General features: G+C 43.3%; 1 protein-coding gene across 3 annotated transcripts in view; it reads left to right on the top strand.

Moving 5' to 3' along the window:
* The window catches only part of LOC124787895 (BTB/POZ domain-containing protein 1-like), a 472,019-nt gene that overhangs the window by 332,877 nt on the left and 118,149 nt on the right, over window positions 1-20,993 (top strand). For 2 of the 3 annotated variants that reach the window (XM_047254870.1, XM_047254871.1), the window contains exon 2: window positions 7,203-7,283. The gene's annotated coding sequence lies outside the window, so the exon portion shown is untranslated. Of the gene's footprint in view, window positions 1-7,202; window positions 7,284-14,549; window positions 14,661-20,993 lie in introns of those variants that run through there. The other variant, XM_047254872.1, reaches the window with a different exon arrangement.

Raw genomic sequence — 20,993 nt, 5'->3', positions numbered from 1 at the left:
ATATTTGAAACTCACGCACATATGCGTTGAATATTTTTTAACAATATTCTCGTACTGATATTCTGCAGCTGTATATACGCCTCAAAATCAATAATATAAACCAAAGCAAATGGAAAACTACTATCAGAAAAAAGGATAGTCCACAGTCGCAACTTTTAAGAATGCGAAAATTCGAATCACTTTATATTCTGTAGAACATAATTACTTTTACTGAAAATAATGTTAACTTTTATTCACGTCTCATTATCAGATGTGGGTAGCAAACTGATTCGCGATACCTTGCACACCGCACTGTATTGTTCAAAGTTCGCTGGTATTCGAGGAAATAAATGAGTAATTTTAAAATGAAAATATCAGAACATGACTCGCTGAGGTACATGACCAGCAGTTTACGTGCCTTGTATCGTACATTGCCACGGAGGGATTTCTTGCTTCCTGGAGATGTAGGTGTCATATGTGGATTCTGATGCCTCCAAATGTGCTACTATCATTTCTCTTTTTCCCCTTTTCTGATTGCTTTTTTATGTTCTCTTTTTTTTACGAAACCACCTAATAACCAGATAGAAATAATTCTGGTATTCGTTAATTTTCTTAGAAGTGTACCTTGCAGTCAGACAAAAAAAGAATCACCACCTGTGGAAGGTGCCGACATACTGGAAAGCAACAGACTTGAACGCAGTGGCCCAGGTTCGCCTGACGCTAGTTGGTTTATGCAACACTGCATGGCAGACGCAATGCCATCGGCGTTAACCAAATGGAATTTTGAGCTCAGATCCCGTGCTTGCCGAAAATAATAATGGGTTACGGATGCATTCGCCTTTTTGCAAGTACACAATTATTGTTAAAGAAAAGGAATAATTTGTACTTTCAAAAAGATGGGCCCATACTTACTCCGTTATTGTTAACCAAATATGACTCTAAGCACTGCCAAGAGGACTGTCTGAATTATCATGTATTCTGGAATCACAGCCATTATTATCTTCATCGATGAAACTGCTTGTCTCTTTCAATTAAGCTGCATATATTTTCATATTAATCACTCCCGTAATGCTACACTGTATATGTCGCACTTGCCTTTCATACTTACAGTGGTTACAAATATATACTGAAAGCGAAGAAACATCACTAGAACGGCCCACCTGCCAAAGTGAAACATTATACCATGATAACATCGTAATCTGCCAGCCAGAGAGAATCAATTGGAAACTGTATTGTTATAAGGTGAGAAGAAGTTGCGTAGTAAAATTTACAGAAGCGTGATTTTTAACTATTTTTATCGATAGAATCCAATTCTTCTTCGTAGTGTCTCCCAGAGGAAGAGCGTGAGATATTACTGACGGTCACGGTGTGTCACCATTCGACTTTGTTGAGACTGGCATCACCAGTGCCGTTGTTTGTAAAGAATACGCTTCATTTGGGAACAGGGCTTTATGCTTTCTCTTCATTATGTCCCTGTATCCACTCCTTACAATACAAGCAAACACTACATTACACACTGATGCTTGTCTCAAATGTATCCTGAGTACTCGACAAATAGTGGGAAAACAGTAGTGGAATTTTTATTTTTTCTTAATATACTTTTTGTTCTTTGATAGCTATTTACAGTGGAAATCAAGCACAAACACATGTATATAAATATGTAAAAAATTATATGTTCATGTTGTGTATTAGAATGTTACATAGACAATTTGCATCTGCCGTTGCAGTATTGTATATTTATTTGTCCTCTTTCCTATTTTCTCTAATACTAGTATTTACTTATAAGTATATTTATTTGAGTAGTGTTCCAGTATATCGCACTCTAATTTCTTCTGATTTCGGTAAGTCAAACCACTTAAATAGCGGGTTGATTGTTCATTCATACTGTCAGTTGTTCTTACTAAAAGTTCTGAATACCAAAAATTTGTACCTCGATCTGTTACAATGACACGACGTCTGTCACATTGCTAACTGGAATAAAACTGCAACTGAAAGTGGGCGGCAGATAGGTAAACACTGTGCACAGGGACTCAAATTTCGTAAAGGTCAAACAAGCGTTTTCAGCACCACAAACATTTTCTTTCGTTACGCACCAGGTAAGAACCACACTAAGCTTTACGCTGTCACTAGGACCCCTTCATCCGCCCGCCTTCTACCACATTCTTATCAGGTCGCTGCCTTGTCTGTCTGTCTGTTCGGTACCAATTTAGCAGTTGATTATCAACTAACTTCCCGATTAGCCACAGACATGAAATTTTAGACATAGCTCGAAGAATGAATGAGAATGCAATAGTGTACTGGCAAGAAGTACCTACCTTCAATACAGGGGGGGGGGGGGGGGGGGCGTCGGAGAAAATGGTGTGACAAAGACGCATATCGCAGAGTAACGCCTGTCCAGTTGGAGTTCATGCACGATGGCTGTGCTTATCAGATTGCATCACAGCCCCTGCAGGTACAATGTGCGACAATTACCTGCTGCAGAAAGGGTCTGCTGCAACTCATTCGATTTATAGGAACACTTCTGTAACGCAGGAAGCAATCGATATCCATCAAACTGGGCACAGCTATCACTTGCAAACTGAAAAAAAATACTGTAGTAGCTAGACCCGCTAGCACCATTTATGGCTGATGGCGAGTTTGAAGAGATGTGATATACAAGCATAACTCAGGGACGACTGGTACAATTTCAACCATATTTTCCATACATGTGTCACATTTCACCGCGTTTTTATTAACTTCCTCTTTTGTCTGTCTGTTCGGTACAAATTTTGCAATTGAATTCAAACTAACTTCCCAAGGATCTAAAGACTTGAAACTTTCAACATAGCTTAGAACTGGGTAAGATTGCAATTTTGGATCGTATAAATAACATGGATAATATACTTTATACTCGAATTTTCGGAGAACATTCTTAGGTTTGTATGAATAAGTGAGTAGGAGAGTATACTTCATCCGAGAACGTTCTCAGCCTGAGTAAATGGATGGTGAAGCTGCTCAAAACAAAGAACATTCTCCGATTTCGTATGAGTGAAAGTAGAGGAACTTCTCACAAGCAGAGAATATTCTACTTTTTCTGGAGCAAGCTTTTCAGCGTACTCCGATCTGAGAAAGTTCTGATGAGGTTCAGTTTTACCGACTTCTTAGTAGCAAAGGTAAAATTTATGTTGCTTGGGAGGGAAAAAAAGATATACGAGTACGTAGCCCGAAGGAATACTGAAGGGAGAAACTGTAGAAGTTTATACGGGTTTAACAATAAAAACATTACTTTCCTGGAGAGTTTCCTCCCAGAAAATCATGAAAGAAGAGGTGGCTACCTTTCAAACGAAGTGAAAACTAAAACATTTTTGTTACTGTTTAGCAGACCCTAGTTTTCAGACTGATGTAGAGAAGACTTAGGTGTACACCAAACAACTGTGTCACTGGCATTTCCTGACGCTCATCATCACGCCTTCTCACAGCATAAATGTTATATTTTGTTGTGTTAGAAATAAGAAGGCGGATCAGAACAATTAATAACTAGTTTATCACCAACGTAGCGATGTGTTTCTCGTAATGAACCTCACGGGCGTCCGTTTACGTACTTGAGACGCGAGCAGACCATCATGCGTCGTATTTAACCAAAATTATCTTCTGTTAGAAGACTCTGACGGAGTTCTGGTTTGGAGTAGACGAAAATGTCATGCAGTCTTAATATTTCGTTCGCATAATGTGTTCACCTAACTGTAATAATAAAAAAGTTTCCTGCATGTCAGAAATTCGGTAACATCGCAAGAAAATACATTTTCATGAACTGTCCGTAATAATTTTAATAACTTGTTGCTGCACATGAAAGGAATTCGAAACGTAATGCAACTTTTCCAGAACTCACTGATGCCAGTTTCATATTTGTACACTGGATCGTTTGCGTGTTTGACAAAGCTGAATGAAAAGTAACATTAGGTGTACGTTTTGTGCCGTACACAGCAGACAACACACACCGAGAACCCGCTCAAGAAGGGCGGGAAGCAGTGAGAAGGAACTATCTCATAAAAGAATATGCTTCGAATATTTTATTCATACGAAATTGAGAACTGTCTCAGAGAATGTTCCTTTGCTCTGTGTGACGGGGGTACTGCATTTACCACTGTTGTTTCCCGATGAGCTACACACTTGAAACTTTCAACATAGCTCATATTTGTATGACACTGATACGCTCAACAACAGCGCGGCTGATTTTTTTTTTCCATACTTATTCAACCATCTCCAGTTGTAGAGACCTCGTTGACAGGACGCTAGACTTTATAATCTTCCTTTTTTTAAGGCTGCCAGCGAGCGAGCGCGCACTTGTGTGTGTGTGTGTGTGTGTGTGTGTGTTTTCTTGTCAAGATGTTCATGAGCTTCAGGAAGCAAATCAATATTTGCTTTGGGTCCCTAGCAGATATCCACGTCAATTGTTTAATGAAGAGCATCGTCGCTTTTTGTGAAATACAGAGCGTGAATGGACTACCAGTTGCGTAATAAGCACAACTGAGATTTCGAAGCCTTTGTGTTAGTACAAAAAGAAATCACATAAATGAATAGTCACACGTGTTCAGCACTCTGCCAGAGTAAATTTTAAGGCTTGTGAGCAACATAACGAAGTTAGATAATTGGAGAGTTTTCCTGTTGACTGTCGCAGAGGGTGTTTCAGAAAGAATTATCCTATTTCACGAAACTTCTACACCAAGAGAGATAGAAACTTAAGGAAAATTTTAACTTCCGTACCGAAGTAAGTTACCATTTTATGTGGCTGCCGTTAAATGTCTCCTAGGCGCAGGTAGGTCAGTCATTTGCTCGTGTATTATTCACTATGCGAGATGGCAACAGCACAACAGCAAAAGATGTTTTGTGTTCTCCGTTTTAACAGTTGCAATTCAGCTACAACAGAGAGGACTGATTTTTGTCGAGAGTACAGCACGTGGAACCGCTACAGTTCAAAGCATTCGAGAATGAAACCGGCTGTCTAAAGACAGACTTTGTTTATGTAAGGAGAAATCCACAGGTTGCCACCGTGTGCTCCACAAAGATGTAGAACGCGTTCAGCGGACTTTGAAATGTAGTTCACACAAGTCTCCCATCGTACGACCCTAGAGTAAGACAGTCCTCATGCGTTTGTCTGGCTTGTTTAGCGGTGATGTTTGTGTTTCAAACCATACGGGGTTCAGTTTTTTCGAGCCCTTCATGATGGCGATGAATGACATGCAGACTTTTGCGAATTCATTGTAGGTGTGGAGATGTAAGATAACAATGTCGTTTCATGATTAGTTTTAATAGTGATGCTGCGTTCCATTTAAGCGAAAAAGTGGACTGCCGCAGCTTAAGAATGAGGGGAATGCACAATAAAGTCGAGCGCGAGACAGACGCGCCAAAGAATCCTACGTTTTGCTCTGTTTCCGGGGAAAGATTTACAGATTGTCCTTTTTTGCGGAAAATAAGATTATAAGAATCACATATCTGGCTATGTTGCCTGCCTGGACAGCCGCACGCGTTAGCACGCCGCTACAGAGATTCGGGGAGACGCGCCGTTCCCCGAACCAAATCCGTCTGGCGGTTTCACGACGAGGGCTGGTTTGCCAGCCTAGCTTGATGTAGTTTTTAGCCTGTTTCCCACATCCGACTGGGTGAATATCGGGCTGGTACCCATGACCCGCCACGCAAATGTTTAGAAAACGCTCGCACACTTCGACGTTGGATAACACAAGACGCAGATAGTTGGGGTACCCAAAGTCTGGCAAGGAAGAGAAGGGGGGAGGGAGGGGGCATGGAAACAGGAAGGTCATCCGGCTACCCTCTACCACCAACAATGACGAATCTAATAATTAAGACGCCAAGCCCGTGAAGATAAGGGACCTGGACATGTTGAAGATATGACTTTTTCCACACTTACGAGAACACGCACAAATTTCAGTAGGACGGAGCAGCACTGCACTGAAAGCTGCATGTAAGAGCATAGCATAACAGTGAACTGTCTCGACAGTGGTTCAGCCGAAAGGGGCGCACTGATCACATATTGCACCTTTAGGCTCCAAGTCGCCGCGAGTCAGTGTGTTTCTCTTTGTTTCTGAAAGAGCCCGTCCATTACATGGCTCCGATTCCATCTATAAAGGGTGATCAAAAAGTTTCCGTTTGAGGACGTTGCTGCAGCATATGTACAATGTAGCGCGGCTCCGATGCGGGAACATAGGCACCGACATGTAGGCAACGGATTAGTGTGACGTTAGTGTTCTCGGTTGCCGAAGGATAAACCCTGGTAGACATCCATCGGAGAATGAAGAATGGTTATGGGACAGCATATCTATTGAGAACCACCGTTGTGGAATTGTGCGCCAAAGGGTGCTGCCGCCATGTGATAATGCAGGTCCTCGTACCGCTAGTGTTGTACCGCACAAGTTACGCCAACTCAGTTGGGAGACACTTTAGCAACTGCCCTGTAGTCTTGATCTCTCCCGAAGTGATTTTCACGCCTTCGGTTTCTCAAAAAGGCCTTGACGGCTTGACGATTCCAGTCAGGCGAGGATATGCAGCAGGCACTTACGGACTTCTTCACGCAGAACGACACGGTGTTTTACCAAACGGGCATCTTCAACCAGGTACGTCTGTGGGATGATCGTCTCGGTACCGACGTCGAGTCTGCCTGATTAGCATGCAGATTCTGTTCTGAATAGCCCTCGAACGGAAACTTTTTTTTCGATCGCCCCTCATGCTTTAGTGAACTGCGAAGCTGCATAGCAAGAGCAGTGATTGCACTAACTGGACACATTGTAATTTATAATAGGTAAAAGTAATTGTAAAACGTTTCGCTAGGTTGTATGTACATGCACGTGAAATATATGTGTAAAAGTGAAATGTTGTTTTGAAAGTGAAAACTTTCTTGTCTAATGCTTAAATCAAAATTCATTCCAAGTTTCTATCTTCACTCTTCTGTCGATAGATATTTATTTTTGAAACACCCTGTATAATTCATATTAACACGTAATATTAAAACTCTTTCTATTGCATCTCAAATAACATATTCACCTCTGACTTCTTTCCACATCACAGTGACTCCACTCCGCGGGATGCATGCAATATGACAGTGTTGCTCTTACGTTTACTAACGTCACTGGGAGTCTGTTCCTGAAACAGCGACCCAGTGATCAGCAGATCAGCCGACAGTACACGGCCGGTGGCTTCAGCTGTGTAAGTGCTTGCCTTTCTGTTCGCAGGTACACCAAGTACGGCCGCCGGGCTCGACGACGAGCTGCGAGGGCCATGACGCAGACCGCGGTTTCCTGCTAGGCGCAGAGGTGAGTTTTCACTGTCGTTCTATCATCTGTCTTACTCTCCTCTCGCACCCCGAGGCCACTAAACGTACGCTTTGTCATGTCGGGTTATACACCCGACGGCATACTAAGCTAGACGCAATTTGTGACAATCTCAAAGACGTGTTCCTTTGACAGGAATGTAGGAACGGACTTGAGTCAGCTCAAATCGAACATAACTACTGTGATTAACAAATGTGGTAATTCCGTTGATAGTCTTACAGGAATTACGTCTTCCCAGATCCACTGGTACTCGGGTAGAATTGACATATTGCCTTAGGGAAACACAGTGATCGCCTTGTCATATTTTTTTTATTGTATAGGTTGATTTTGCTAAAGAGGGAAAAGTACAGGAAGCGATCCGTAATCTCTAAGAGGGAAAAAAGGTAATGTGGACATATGACAACGAATATGTTCCATTAGAGTAAACCCACTTGAAGGTCAAAAGGGTAGGTTTCACTGATGGAAAGCACACTTGACAGTACACCGGGCTAGTGGGAGTGTTGTCTGTACTAGCGTTGTAGCTCGACATTCAAGAGGGTACTGAGCCGGAGCATCATCATGTGGTAGCCACGTCACCCTTCGTACCAGCAAAGGCACGTCATCCAGCAGCGGAGACAGGAACCGCAGACACGCCTCGTCTGTGAAGCTTGTGCAAGGTGACTAGTCCCACGAGGCGGTCGCCAATAATCCCCGGCTGAATTGATGCTGAAGATCCACTACCACTATACCACGTGAATTCTCTGTAGCAGACATATGTGTGTTGTGAAGGTTGACGACACCGCCCCTCGTAAAGGTAGTCCCGTTTTTGAGTACGGTAGACGACAGAAATTGCAGCACCGTGGTGCCTTGTTGAATAAACCAGTGTCAAAACTATCGCCGCGGGCACAAATCTGAAGATAATAAGGACTGCACACGTTGTAAGTGATACGTAGAGTGGCAGTTGTTGTGAGGAATGTTCCACACGGTCGTCTGGCAAAGCCCCTGCCGGTGGGCCACATCCGTCTTGCTGATGCCGGGGTGACTGTCAAAGATCTTTTACCTCCACCACCAAATTTTAGTACCACCCTCGGAACGTATTTCCGGCCACATTTCCATATGACGGATGTGTTACTTATCCTCTCAGGGGACGTTTTCTCCACTTTTTCCTCAATTAGCGAACTCATCCTGTACAGGGTGAATTTTTCCACCGTGTACAAACTCTAGGGATTGATCGATGAGGGGATATGGAACAAAAAAGGTCTAATGAACTCGTATCCGGGAATGCATGGTTTCCATGCTAGAGACCATTTACTCAATCATACTTTGCTACAGAGACTGCGGTTTAATATGCGCTGTACCATGCAACCACAGTTACAGTATGCATGATTTCCTTCTGGAGGGTGGTACTGTTCCTCATACGTCATGCCCTAGCGCCCTCTCCTGACTAGTAGTTGGTAATGTTGTGTCGATTCACTTCTCTTGCTGACTCACCTTGTAGTGGATGTGCTACAACGTTGTATACAATGATTCCGTATTCGAATCGAGAGCTTGCCGGCATGGTGTTTACTTACGGAAAGGCAAATGGCAACGGGCGGCGGGCACCGATGTTTTATCAGGAGACCTATCCCCGCCAACAACAACCACAGGATTCAATGTTTGCAACAGTGTTTCGCCGTTTGTCTGAGACAAAAGCAGAAAATCGTGAAGGACGTACCACAAATGTTCGGACACCAGACATGGAGGAAAATGTGATTAACACTGTGGAAGGCGACCTCCATGTCAGTACCAGCTGTTGGGCCGCCAGTACAGGGTTTGCCAGATGACCGTGTGCAACATTCTCCATGACAATTGTTACTACCCTTATCACTTACAGCTTGTGCAGGGCTTACTAGCGACAGATTTTCCACATCGGGAACAGTTTTGTCACTGGTTTCTTCACCAGGCAACCACGATTCCGGGATCTGCTCCATCCATCCTATTTCCAGATGAGACCACCTTCACGCGGAGTGGTATCTTCAACTTCCATAACAGTCATCTGTGGGATAGTATACAGAACCCCCATGGTACGGTGACAGCGAATCATCAGAATCAGTGCAGCCGGAACGTGTGGGCTGGGATATTTGGCGACCGTATTTTAGGACCAGTCTTCCTCCCACGTCGCCTAACAGGTCGGAACTATCGGCGTTTCTTGCGTGTGACTTTGCCTCCTATGCTGGAATAAGTGATATTGATGAGTCGAAGGATTATGCGGCTGCTACATGATGGTGCTCCAGCCCACTTCGCCGTTAACGTTGAAACATTACCTTAGAAAAATTTATGAATTACTGTGCTTGGATAACCCTTACGTTATTTGATTTTCAAACAGCTGAGTAGAAATGAACGTACACAGACATTTCGCTCTTTACTTATCCTGATCAACACTAAACTGACACACAATATTTTTACCGCAACGCAATCTGACTTTCAATAATCCAAAAAAAAATAATGGCCCCGACTAACACTAACCTTTCATAAATCACTTACCTCACAAAAATCTTCGTTACTCGAACTACTGCAATACAGCGAGCGTCAATACTGCCAGCTAAATAAAAGATTCTAACTACTGAAGGCACTAATTACTGATAGGCATACTTAGCAGATAAAAGATTTTGATAGAGTACAAACAATGTATTTACCTTAATAGTGTTCAAAAGTCATTATATATCAGTTCCTGACATCCAGTCTTACAAATTTACTGTCTCTGATGGACACACGTCCAGATCATCCGCTCTCAAAACCCCGCCATCTCTCTCCCCACATCCACCACTGCTGGCGGCTCACCTCCAACTGCGCAACGCTACGCACTGTTAACATCCAACTACCCAACACTACAATAGCGAATATTCCAACAATGCCAACCAGCCACAGACTGCACACAGCACAGCCAGTGATTTTCACACAGAGCCATACGTGGCGCTACCAACATAAAAACCTAAACAGCCTACTTACAACGTCCGGACGCATCTCAGTCGTGTCTTCCCTGATCGATGAATCGGACGAGGGTGTCCAGTTGCATGGCCTGCTAATTCATCGGAACTCAACCCGTGCAATTTCTGGTTATGGGGCCATCTCAAAAATATCGTGTATGCAGAGCCATTCCAGATGTGGAGGCACTGGAGCAACGTATTCATGCTGCCTTTGAAACTTTGGATGCAGCGTGGCCTAAGTGAACGTGTGAGACAGAACATGCTGCGGCGCGTACACGCTTCCATTGAGGCACATAGAAATCATTTTCAACACATACTGTAACTTTGGCTGCGTGGTACAGAGCATATTAGACCGCAGTCTCTGTAACAATGTACGATTGAATAAAAGGTCTGAAGCATGAAAACCATTTATTTCCGGACAAAAGTTCATTAGACCTTTTTTGTTCCGTATCGTCCGCCTGCTTAGCTGGGTGGTAACGGGCCCGGATTCGATTCCCAGCCGGGTTGGAGATTTTCTCCGCTCAGGGACTGAGTGTTGTGTTGTTCTCATCACCATTTCATCCTCATCACCAGCGCGCAAGATGGCGAATGTGGCGTCGACTTGGCGGCCGAACTTCCCCGGATGGAGCCTCCCGGCCAACGACGCCATACGCTCATTTCATTTCATTTTTTGTTCCTTCCGTATCCTCTCATCGATCAAGCCCTAGAGTTTGTGCACGATGGAAAAAGCTGAACGTTAATAAAGCTGACAAACTGCAGGGGCGAAATGCTGAGTGGAAATGGAGGAGAAAAGGTCCGGAAATGAAGCGTGGTCAAGGTAGATGGCGCTGACGAATGAAAGTTTCACTAACCGCTTACCGTGTATTCCTTGAGTGTTGCAGGCTGTCTGATTGAAGCAGCATACGGTAAGGAGCAGAAGGGTCTGGTATTCATGTGGGGAACAAGCCGAGATGGTGTTGTGTACGGCCAAGCAGATGGAAATGGACGAAAGGCAGCATGGCTATACCAAAACAGGGACCATCACAGACACCAACCACATCACATCACACAACATTTTGGACGTTTGTGTGAGGATGGGTCCTTCCAGACAGACGAACGTGTAGGGTGGCGTCGAACTGTGCGTGCACCAGATCTGGGGGCCCGGGCTCTACAAGATATTGGGACAAACCCTACTACAAGCTCCAGGCAAATGTCCCGCCAACATGGTGTAAGCCAAAGTACGATTATGTGTTTCCTGTATGATATTGTATCCCATGGAGGGCAATGTGAACATCTGTTGTAACGAGTCTGCGATGCAGTTCTGTACTGTGTTATAGGACGATTTTTTATCGCTGCACGCACAGCGTTCATCTCTGGACACGTGGTCATAGGACCTGTTTCCTCCATTTCCAGTCAGGAATCCGTCCCTTCAGTTTGTCGGTTTTATTAATGCTCGCCCTGCATTTCAGCCACAGTTCACACAAGTGGTATCATTATCGACTTAGAACTATTACGACGTCAACATCAGGAAGAGGAATGTGGATGAAATAGTAAAATACTAGGAAACTAAATTATAGATCAAACGTCTATAGCCGGCCGAAGTGGCTGAGCGGTTCTTGGCGCTACAGTCTGGAACCACACGACCGCTACGGTCGCAGGTTCGAATCCTGCCTCGGGCATGGATGTGTGTGATATCCTTAGGTTAGTTAGGTTTAAGTAGTTCTAAGTTCTAGGGGACTGATGACCTCCGAAGTTAAGTCCCATAGTGCTCAGAGCCATTTGAACCATTTTTGAAACGTCTATACACAAGTACACGAGCTTGAACACGTTACTTAGGAACTCGGCAACCGACAAGACTTGGAGAGCGTCCACAATGTTAACATATCTGCACTCTGATTGTTGGGATTAATCACGTAGTAATATAAAGCTCGTAACTCCTAATTCGCAAATATAGTATTACAAATAAACACAAAGTAAAATTTATTAAGTCTTCTCAAAGTGAATACTAGTAATTAATTGCTTAACTGCTGCTGTATGTACGTTAGACATGTTCTAGAAGTAGGACGCGGTCCGCGAGTAACAAGCTATTAGCTATCTTTCGCAAATGCACACCAAATTGCTTGCCTGAAAGAACTGATGGACGAAGCTACTATTACAGAAGCCCGAGCCGGCAGGAAATGAAACCGCAACGAAGTGAAAAGAGGAAAAAACAGGGAAAATAGATATCATACAAATCAGAAAACCGTATTGTTACTTAAATCGCGTTGTTCATTCAATAACAGCAGTGGATATTTCATAAAAATTAGTAAAAATTTCAAGCTCTTGAAGTGTTGACCTATGCGAGCACTTTATTCTGCATTTTTCAAAATGGGACATATAAGTTGTTTTGCTGTGTTACTATCTTGGTTGCAATACTGTCTAAACTTCTTTTTCTGTTTTTCCTGGCCTCTGCCCCGTATGTTCACGTGGTTGGCCTGTTAATGACTAGAAGAGCGTAGCGTTCCAAAGGATTGGAAAACGGCACAGGTCATCCCCGTTTTCTAGAAGGGACGTCGAACAGATGTGCAGAACTATAGACCTATATATCTAACGTCTATCAGTTTTAGAATTTTGGAACACGTATTATGTTCGAGTATAACGACTTTTCTGGAGACTAGAAATCTACTCTGTAGGAATCAGCATGGGTTTCGAAAAAGACGATCGTGTGAAACCCAGCTCGCTCTATTCGTCCACGAGGCTCAGAGGCCATAGACACGGGTTCCCAGGTAGATGCCATGTTTCTTGACTTCCGCAAGGCGTTCGATACAGTTCCCGACAGTCGTTTAATGAACAAAGTAAGAGCATATGGACTAACAGACCAATAGTGTGATTGGATTGAAGAGTTCCTAGATAACAGAACGCAGCATGTCATTCTCAATGGAGAGAAGTCTTCCGAAGTAAGAGTAATTTCAGACGTGCCGCAGGGAGTGTCGTAGAACCGTTGCTATTCACAATATAAATAAATGACCTTTTGGATAACATCGGAAGTTCAGTGAGGCTTTTTGCGGATGATGCTGTAGTATATCGAGAGGTTGTAACAATGGAAAATTGTACTGAAATGCAGGAGGATCTGCAACAAATTGACGCATGGTGCAGGGAATGGCAATTGAATCTCAGTGTAGACAAGTGTAATGTGCTGCAAATACACAGAAAGAAAGATCCTTTATCATTTAACTACAATATAGCAGGTCTGCAACTGGAAGCAGTCAATTCCATAAATTATCTGGGAGAAGGATTTAGGAGTGATTTAAAATGGAATGATCATATAAAGTTGATCGTCGGTGAAGCAGATGCCAGACTGAGATTCATTGGAAGAATCCTAAGGAAATGCAATCCGAAAACAAAGGAAGTAGGTTACAGTACACTTGTTCGCCCACTGCTTGAATATTGCTCACCAGTGTGGGATCCGTACCAGATAGGGTTGATAGAAGAGATAGAGAAGATCCAACGGAGAGCAGCGCGCTTCGTTACAGGATCATTTAGTAATCGCGAAAGCGTTACGGAGATGATAGATAAACTCCAGTGGAAGACTCTGCAGGAGAGACGCTCAGTAGGTCGGAACGGGCTTTTGTTAAAGTTTCGAGAACATACCTTCACCGAGGAGTCAAGCAGTATATTGCTCCCTCCTACGTATATCTCGCGAAGAGACCATGAGGATAAAATCAGAGAGATTAGAGCCCACACAGATGCATACAGACAATTTTTCTTTCCACGAACAATACGAGACTGGAATAGAAGGGAGAACTGATAGAGGTACTCAAGGTACCCTCCACCACACACCGTCAGGTGGCTTGCAGAGTATGGGTGTAGATGTAGATAGATGTAGATAGATTTGGCAATGTTAGTGGCAAAGCGTGGCTGGATTCTCTTCCTATCGGCAACACTTCCCGATCCCGGCCCTCTCGGGACAGAATTTGTGCTTCTCTTCTACCTTCCAAGGAAAATGGAAGTTGTCTTGCACACCTTGTGGGACCACGACTGTTGGGAGAAAGGCCAAAATGGGGGATTTGTTCCAGAATATCTCCGCTCTGCAGCGGATTGTGCGCATTTTTGAAGGAGACTAAACCATTTGTCTGGAACACTTGTACTACCACACCCGATATCCGACGCAGAGCAGCATCTCCCGGTCGTCTGGCCAGATGAGCAGCGCGGGAGAGGGCGGCGCTGGTGTCGGGTATCCGGCGGCGCTGCAGGTGGCCCGCGTGTCCGGATAAGGCCGCCGCCACGTCCGAAATAACGCGCCGAGCCCAGAACGGGCCACACCACGGCCAGCTTCCGGCTGCATCGTATTCCTCCAGCCGGTGGACACGCCCCCTGCTCCACGTGCTGCCTCCGAGCTTCCAGATCCAGTGCCGACACCCGCAACCGCCCTGCGAAAATGTTTTGTTAATTACTCGTAAGTAATGGTTTCATCGAGGTAGCGTTTTGACTTGCAGAAGTGGACATAAGCAATCCAAGAGCACTGGAACGAAAAATCTATGTGCCGGCGGGAGAGGCAGTGGTTTGGAGACTATATACAGATGTGCGATGTCGGCTAATCATCGATGCTGATTTAGATATCATCACTGACGTCTAAACGTCTATGGACGATAACAGTCGATCTCAAATCTTATTACGTTATGAATATATACTATGGCGTAAAGACATAAGATGACATGTAGCTCACTCAAATGTACTCAAAATGGCTATTTATAGCTGAAATCTGGATATGCAAGTGTAAGAAAAATCCAGTGGGATTACGACTACCTCCTGTGTTACTATCCTTCCTTATCTTAGGCTACGGTCTCTCTACAGTCACTTACAGTCACTGTGAACAACAGTTCATTGTGGAATCAAAGCCGCTTAACATAAAATATATTAAACATTTGTTACTTCAAGTTTTCTAGAGGACTGAATATTCCATCATTTTTCGGGAGTGCATTCGGGATTCGGGATTATCATTAACTCTTGTACCGATATGACGACTGAAAACCTTTCAGCCATTCTCAAAGTGAATCGCTTGCGAGGTTTTAAAAAAAACCTTACGCTGTAGAGTAAACGTGCACGCGTCAAAAATATGCAGAATCAGCGAATAGACATTGTTTACGAAGTATGTGGTTGATTGTTATGGATAGCATGTTGGACTGACGGGCAATGAAGACCTATAACATTATTTCCTTTGAGAACGCAGACGTGAAATGAGATGTTTCCATGATTTTTCGAGATGGATATTCTCTCCTTGCTTGAGCACGTTGTCTGCTAATTGTATTTCCACAGCTTCCTTTACCACTGAATCCTAGTAGGATGATACTGGGGGCCAGTATCTTAACTCTCCCGTAATCCATTTCAATGCCTGACATTCCAACCGATGCCATCTACAGTAATCAACCAAATACTAATCACTGTGGATTCGCTGACTCTATGGTTGCTTTGTTTTACTCCTAGACTTATCAGATTCAATCTATGACAGATACTCTTGTTGCCAACACTGTTATCTTTGACGCACGCATTTTTGTTCGACAATGTAAAGTACTTTAAAAATCTTGCAAATGACGCGCCTTGAGAATGGCTGAAAGATTGACACCTGAAATGCCGGTACAAGAGGTAATAATATCCCGGATGCAGTCCCGAAAAAATTATGGAATATGTGACATATTTATTTATCAATAAAAGTCCCGCCCTCGCCGGCCCTCTTGGGCGCGCCCCCACCCGTCTCCCCCCTCTCCACCCGTCTTCCCCTCTTCTTCCCTCCTCCCTCGTCTCCATGCCACTGGCAGATCCTGTCAGTTTGCTCATCGTCATCAGTGTTGTGTTTGGTACTGTTCTCCCGTGACGTCAAGAGCTGTGATTTTAATTGTGTGCTGGACTTGTACATAGTATTACTGTCAGTGATTGTTCTGTGCTACGCTGTCCATCGATACTTTTATGCTCCGGGCATATTCTATCTAGCGTTCTTTTAACTGTCCCAGAGTGCGTTTTCTGTGTGCGCTACTTTTTACGGTTTTTATCTCCATTTTACAGTCGCCCCCTTTTTGTCTGTTCTCTTCCATAATGGTTCCCCCTTTTTATATCTATGTACGCCATATTTTCTCCTTTACGTTATTTTAAATGTCTTCTATTGTGTCATAAATGTCTTTCAGCTGAAGAGCAGCGCATATGCTGCTGCCAGCCCACCCCAGATGGGACACTGAAATACAATAGAGGGAAAAAAAGTGTTTGATTTCAGTTCCGGCGAGATAGTGCGCCGGCCTATTCCCCTGAACATGGCGGCTACGTGGACCGCCGAAATATAGTGTCCAGATGACGATATGTTCCGGCTGGAGACCCGACATGAATACAACCAAGTCACAAAAGTCCGCAGCTCGTGGTCTAGTGGCTAGCATTGCTGACTCTGGTTTCACAGATTTTTCTCTGCCCGGGGACTGGGTGTTTGCGTTGTCCTCATCATTTCTCATCATTCTTGACAGTGACTAGATTAGACTATGAAAAAATTGGACTGTGTAAAAATTGGGACTGTATGGGCGCTGATGACCGCGCAGTTGAGCACCCCACAAACCAAATATCATTATCAAGACGCAAAAGAGTTGCACTGCGTTATGCCGTTATCAGACATGGCCACAAAAACATTCGTTTAAATGTTGAAAAATTTATTCATTATGGAAAAAAGTAGCCTGGGTTTTTGTCGCCACCAAAGGCAATATTTTGTCTCTAACACTTCACTATCGATATTGGAACATCGATTCTTAAACTCTCAAATTAATGTTTTTGAATACTGATGACCATCGAAACTCCTAAATAAATATAACCATTAAGTATAGTAAATGGTAAAGAAGAAACACATTTAAATCTATTAATTCGCGTATAATATATTAATTAGGACATGTGAAGAGGAAGATAGATGACAGAACGCCCAAAAGAGTAATAAAAAGTCCACGATAAAATAACAACAGTATTATGAAAAGAATTGATTTCTACTCACCATGCGGAGGAGAGGTTGAGTCGCAGACAGACAACAAAAAAACTGCTCTAAATTTTAGCTTTCAGCCAAAACGCCTTCTTTGAAGCAGAAAGCACACAGATTGACACAAACACAGCTCACAAACACACGACCACTGCACTACTTACTAAACGCCTCTCGTATCATCTCAAAACTTTTACTTCCTTTCACCGCTTAGCCTTCATCATCTCGTCGCTTGCGTTCTTTCAGATTCTTATTTTTTCATGACTACTAGCTCGCTCCCATATGATTTTTATTTTTCCTTTCGTCCCCCTCCTGTAAATGTCAATAGACTAACTGTAACCTCGAGAGTATTCATATTATCTATTATTATTATTATTATTATTATTATAACAATGACCAAATACGGAAAAATTCCGTTAAGTTCTTGATTAAACTATTACTAAGTAAAATGATTACATTAACGAACAAATCCTTTCATATTGTAATCTGATATAACAGAGGATGGGAGTATTCACAATTAGTGAGATAAAACTACTCTGTCAATAGAAGACAGCTCTCGTGGTCAACGGACCTTGAGTATGACCACTGCTCATCCGAGTACATTCCTAGTATCCGTATCTGTTGAGTTGTGTATCTACTTGAGGAAGTGAAAAGAATTTTCCTGTTTTATTTATCTTTATTCGAGAGATGACTCTTAGAATAGAGCTGTTATCATATCTGGGGCACAAGTTGTAACCTGTGCTGGAAATAAGAGTAGCATCTGCCGGCACACGTGATGTAGTCATGCACGCGTGATAAAGCAAGAGCGTTATCGACGTCTTCTAATTCGATCATGGATCTGCACCGGAAACGGTAAAGTTCGCGGTTTCCAACTATAAACAAACATTTAGCAGCACCAGAAGTTTAATAAGAGGGCTGTTCAGTAGGTAATGCAACACTTTTTTCTGAGAGCAGATTAGGTTTATGCAGGATACCAATACATCAGATTATCCACCACTCTTTTGTGAATCACTGGTGACGTACTTGCAGACATGCCCTGGGTGTTATTTTCCACAGAGTGCCTTAACACTACATGGTAAACAGATATGAATTTCTATTAATACTAACGCAAGAAACTCATAAGGGCAGACACTACGTAAGTCTCTGCACACTGTTCTACACAGTTAGAAAGAAAATAGATTTCAGTCGTCCTGTATGTCAGCTGTAGTTCTTCCGAGAAAGGCAACTTCCCCAAAACGCGTGCTGCTCGGATTTTAATTTATAGACAGATTATATCTCCCCATTATTTCCTGTCCAGTTCTCTCACTGAATAGATAAAATAACTTCACTGAGATCTTGTTTAAATAGCAGAGTTATTCTTAGTTTACTGGGTATTTATTTGCAGTTATTAAGTGAGCTATTATGCAAAAAAAAAAAGCCCTACAGCTGGAGCTGTCAAGTGTCTGCCACACGGAGGAGCCTGCTCCCCGTGTAACGTGCTGTCAATATGTACTCGACAAGATCGATTTCATTGGCTCCACTATCAATGGCTAGAATACTTTTCGAAGCTTGTAGGTATCAAATGCATCACAGCCTCGACTCTCCTGACACCTAAAGGGGCTCACAGAGTTACGTTCGCCGCTCTTTAACAGAAGTAGGTCACCTAGGTGTTATGGAACATCGGATATTTCAACACAATTCAAGCAATGCACCACAGCTGATTACTGTTGTAGATTTAAACATGAGCAGTCCTATTCCTTCCGGCATATTCACCAGCACCTTGCAAGATATGCTGTGGTCGTGTGGTAAGCGGCTCCGCTCATTGCGGCCCACTCTACAAGTGCCAGCAGTTCCAGAATGGAAGACATCTATGCCTTCTACCAGCAACACAATTAATGGCAAGGGAAATGTAGTAACTTACTGGTCATTCATTAATACACCACCAAGTGGCTGCAACACGGTTACAAGCCGTTACAATATGCTGTCAACGACAGACCGCAGCAATATGTCACATTTACCAGTCCAATCCCTTCCCCGCCAACACGACATGTGTCACTGACAATATCACACAAATTATACAGGGTAAATCACCTAAGACTTGCACTGCAGATATTGCGGAAATGGAAAGTGCCATTAATGTGCGGGTTTCACAGAACGGATTGATAGTCATGGGCTCGTATTGTTAACCAATAACCAGATTGTAATAATACTTAGAAAGTTTAATTTTGTGCAAACCGACATTTGTTTGTGCCATTAAACTTGCGTAGATGCTAGGTACGGTGTTGTTACGTTTCCGTCCAGTGTGCTTGTGTTTTACTTGAGTCCATTGCGACTTGTTAGTCAGTGTGACGGTCCAAGCAGTGGACTATGAGTGGACGATGGGTTTTACCAGTGCAGGAAAAGCCGACATACTCATGATATATGGAGAGTGTGGGAAGAATGCATTTCGTTCTTTTACGATATATGCGGCAAGATATCCCAACAGATGTCAACCAACTCGGCAGTTAGTTACCAACCTCTTCAAACAGTTACGTGAAAGTGGTAGTGTAACACCTACACAACAGAAGAGGGGAAAAATCAACGTTCTTGCTGCCGTTGCAGCTGATCCGCACATTAGCTCCAGCGCAATCGCACGAGGAATGGTTGCATGGATCAGACATGGGTCAGACAAGTGTGCTACGCATTCTCCATCGACATAGTTAACTTCTGTACATGGGCGTTAAGACAGGATATTCCAGATGTATCATATATCTTGTTTAGTGATGAAGCCACATTTACCAACCATGGCCATGCAAACCGCCGAAATATGGTCCTTTCACAAACCCCATTGGCTTCGTCAGGTCGAACGTCAGCGTCCATGGAGTGCAAACGTGTGGCGTGGTATAGTGAACCAGCAGCTCATAGGCTTGTGTTTCATAGAATACTGAACTCGCAAAAGTATCGGTGCCTCCTACCAGACCATCTACCACGATGCTAGAAGACGGTCCTCTGCAGACTAGACGGAACCTACGGTACCAACATGATGGCTATCCAGCCCATAGAGTATAGAGCACGAAGTACTACAGCATGTCTTCATGAATTGTTTCCAAATCGTTGGACTGGATGCAGAGGACCTGTACCTTGGGCAGCCCGTTCCCAGGATTAGATTCCCGTCAACTTTTTTTCTGGGGCGAAAGCTGAAAGACGTAATCTACGAGGACATACCTACTACATCCGATGATACGCAACGACGTATTACTGCAGCCTGCTCGAACACCTCTGCTGACATGCTAGCACGTGTGCAGCAGTCGGTGTGGAACTTTTCAAAATACGATATCTCGTGAACGATTCGCCTTAGAATCCTGCAACAAACACCACTGACATTCTAATTCGCCTACTTTTAGTGCGTTAATTTAAAGAAACATTATTCTATTTAAAATATGCACGGAAAATACACTTCCTAAGTATTATTACAATCTGTTGATTGGCTAACATTACGAGCCCCTAACTACCAAACCAATCTGTCAACACCGCACATCAATAGCACTTCCCATTTCTGCAACATTTGCGATGCTAGTTTCAGGTGATACACCCTGTACAGTTCTCAGCCTTTGAGTATAGGCACGTATTTTACGTAAAGGTCCCTTAACAACTGCAAACTAGCACTCACTTAATAACCTGAAAATAAGTCCACTATACAAACATAATATCAGTGAAGTTATTTGGTCTATTTCCATAAGATAACAGAACAGGTAATGCTGGAGAAGTATCGTTTGTCTGTAAACTGGAAAGAGAGCAGCCCTCGTGGTGGGAGAAGTTGCCTTTCCTGGA

The sequence above is a fragment of the Schistocerca piceifrons genome, chromosome 3, assembly GCF_021461385.2.
Source record: "Schistocerca piceifrons isolate TAMUIC-IGC-003096 chromosome 3, iqSchPice1.1, whole genome shotgun sequence".
NCBI lineage: Eukaryota > Metazoa > Arthropoda > Insecta > Orthoptera > Acrididae > Schistocerca > Schistocerca piceifrons.
Note: the sequence above shows the minus strand (reverse complement) of the source record. Positions and strands in the feature narration are given on the sequence as shown.